Genomic DNA, 3,378 nt, shown 5'->3' with positions numbered 1-3,378 from the left:
CCATAATCTAGGTATCTGACCCCCTAAAGGGCTTGCAATTCCCCCACCCACCACGCTCTTTTGCAGCTGACTGTTTGCTGAAGCTTTATCCCTAACGTCACCCTTTGCACCCCACCCCACCTCGGCAAGTACCCATTCTTCACTCAACACCCAGTATAGAGAGTCCCCTTCTTTATGAAAAAAGACCACTCTGATTTGTGGCATCCCCTTGTCCCTAAACATAAGTCGCTGTCAGCAAATAGCCTTGGTTGTGCCGATCTGTTCACACACTGGCTTCCAGGGACAGTGGCCGGCCTGCTCTGGGGCCCCCTCTCCCCGCACCACCCCGTTTCCCACATCGCCTGATGCACAGTTCAAGCTCCGTAACCGAACGCATTCTGCATCCGTGAATCAGCGATTTCACCAACATGACAGGCCGCTGGGGGAACTAGGAGGAATCGGAAAGATAGGCGCGTGGAAGCGCTTCTCTTCATGGCGGAGGAAAGGAAAGCGAGGCACGAAATCTGCCGACACACCCCAAGGGGGAGCAGCAAGAACCAAGCGAACGCAGGACGCCCTCCCCTGCGTTTCCGACCAAGCCCCCCGCCCGGCGCTTTCCGGGGTGGAGGAGTGTGGGGAAGGAAAACCGGCTCTTGGAGAGAGGGATGACGTGGGTTCTGTTTTGTTTTGGTGGTGCGCTCATAATTTCAGTAACGATATTTTTAAGCCGGAGCACGGGGCGGTTCGGTTTTCATGACCCAACCTGGCATTTTCCTCTCGCGCACGGGGCCGCTGGGAGCCCTTATCGCAGCCCTGTAACCACATCCCCGGCTGGGCCGGCGCTAAATCAGCACTGTCAGCGGCAAACACACACCGACAGGTGTGCTGCCCAGGGAGCGTGGGCGAGCGTTCACCCTGAAGGGGGTTAGTCCACTGGACGGGGGAGAAACCCTGGCGGGACAGGGCCGCACCCACCCCCCCTCCCAGGTCTCAGTAGCCTCGGGTGAAAGTCGGGCCCGTTTGTGAGAGGGTCGCAGAAACGGGATTTTGCAGCTATGAAAAGCTCCTCCCAGGTGCTTCTTAAAGCTCCATGGGGCCTCTTAGGAGAGGCCCAGACAAGTGTGGCTGATGTAGGAGGCTCCCCAGAATCCTTCGCAGCAGCCCCTGGTGTGGACTGGTGACCCGCAGAGGTCTTTTCAGGACGAGTATTCACAGGACCTTGTTTGGGAGGAGAAGGAGAACCTGACAAACTCTGCCTCAGCCTTCCATGCAGATCCAACAAGCCGGGTCCTATTCTCGTCTTCCTTTTTTCTTTATTTTTTTTTAAAGATTTTTTAAATATATTTTTATATATTTGAGAGAGAGACAGCCGGCACAAGCGGTGGGTGTAGGGGGGGAGCAGAGGGAGAGGGAGAAGCAGACTCCCTGCTGAGCAGGGCTCTGGATGTGGGACTGAGCCCAGAACCCTAGGATCATGATCTGAATCCAAGGCAGATGTTTAACCGACTGAGCCACCCGGAAACCCTCTCCTCTTCCTCTATTCCTGAAGCTGCCACCCTGGGTCGGCCTGAGCCAGATGACCACGGGATGCTGAGGAGTAATTACCAGTCTGAAGACCCAGCCTGCAGGAAGCTCTTACCGTCTTCGGGCCTGCCCTATGTACCTCACAGTGTTCTCGCATTGAATCCTCCCCTCAACCCCACCAGGTAGATGAAACTGTCAGGATCCTCTCCACTTCACAGATAAGGAGGTGATGGACAAAGGGATATACACTGCCCAACGTTTATGCAGCTAGCAATTTCCAGCTGGAGACCCAATCCATTTCAGGCAGTTGGTTTCAAGAATGTGTTCTCAGTCCCTCATGTTACGGCCTCACCTTTGGGTGGTTTGAGAATCCAGCAGTTTCCAGCCTTGGCTGGACATTAGAATCACCAATGTCAGGGCCAACTTCCAAAGATACTAATGTGTGTGCTTTGGGGTAGCCGGGGTATTCGAAATACAAATAAACAAGTAAATAAGTGTGTGTGTGTATGTGTGTGTGTGTGTGTGTATGACACCATTAGCCCTGGGCACTTAAAGAGAGCAGCTGGCATAGGTAGGAGTTCACACTACACTATCCAAAGCAAGTACTGAGAGGAATGGGCACACAACATGGGAAGCCCAGCCAAGGAAGGTCTGGCATGGCCTTGGCGTGGTGACTAATGCATGGGGAAGAACGCCAGAAAGAAGGCAGAGGTGACCAAAAGGGGTGCTAGAGAGACAAGAAAACCAACAGGCCTATTTCTCTGGCAGGAGCGGGCCATTGGAGATGTGCCAAGGGAGAACACCGCGGAGGGTGACCACCTTCACTGCTGCAGTTTCTGGAACTTTCCAGTACTAAAAAGAATGAGCATTCCCAGAAAGGTGTTTTAAGAGAGAAACTTGCCCTGTAAATCACATCTGTTGGAGCTACCAGGGGAGCCTTTAAAGATCTTAAGTGCACAGTACAGAAATCTCCTGAAATCAGGGTCTGGAGGCTTGGGATACATATGCTGGGAAGTCAGGAGCTCCCTGGCCCTTCCTTCAGGGGCTGATCTGGAATCAGCCTGTATTAGTTACAAGCTATTCTCATTGGGTAGGGGCTGTTTACCATTGAGACATATGTTTTAAGATTATAAAATTCATATCCATTAAAGACAAATTAAAATGGTTTTAAAATAGAAAAAAATGTTATTCATCATTTTATCACCCAGATGTAACAATTATGATTTAGGATATTCCATTCTGTTGTTTTTTCCTGGGCAGAATTTTTTTGACAGTATGTTAATCATAATATATGTGCAGTATTATAAACTGCTTTGTCACTTCACCTGCTTACTTCACTTAAAGTGGCATAAGGCTGTTTAGTCCTTGAATCGTTTCCTTATTTCCTTCATAATAATCATACTTACAGTGATGAGCTATTGCTGGGTTTCAGAAAATTGGATAATTTATGAACTCATTCTATGGGAAAAAATTTGAATAAATATCCACTCTTCGTACGAATTGTTTCTATTTTGGTTTACATACATAAAGCCTAAAACCAGGTATGAATGTCTTTACTACTTACAAACAACTCTGAAATCAAAACACTTTTGCATATTAGAAACAAGGCTACACAGCCATTAAGTATCAGAATAATAATATTAATGACACCTGACAAAACACTGGCTTGTGAGTTTAACTCACTGCTATGGTGTGACCATGTTGCCTTGTTGGTGCCTTTAGGACTGGTGTTGCGAGGTCAACTAGGATCTCCTACCACTTTTCTCCATTCTGAACTCTTAGAACCTTGATGCACACAACCCTCAGGCATCATGGACCTTTACTTGACATGGATGTTTTCTTTATTTCAACTCTGTTTTTCTTCTCAACACTCTA

General features: G+C 48.8%; 1 long non-coding RNA gene across 1 annotated transcript; it reads left to right on the top strand.

The window, feature by feature from the left end:
* Positions 1 to 437: 437 nt before the first annotated feature.
* LOC116592361 lies at positions 438 to 2,821 on the top strand. Its single transcript, XR_004286463.1, has 3 exons — positions 438 to 649; positions 1,529 to 1,685; positions 2,272 to 2,821. It is a non-coding gene; the product is annotated as an uncharacterized LOC116592361 (long non-coding RNA).
* Positions 2,822 to 3,378: the final 557 nt, after the last annotated feature.

The sequence above is a fragment of the Mustela erminea genome, chromosome 6, assembly GCF_009829155.1.
Source record: "Mustela erminea isolate mMusErm1 chromosome 6, mMusErm1.Pri, whole genome shotgun sequence".
Classification (NCBI taxonomy): domain Eukaryota; kingdom Metazoa; phylum Chordata; class Mammalia; order Carnivora; family Mustelidae; genus Mustela; species Mustela erminea.
Note: the sequence above shows the minus strand (reverse complement) of the source record. Positions and strands in the feature narration are given on the sequence as shown.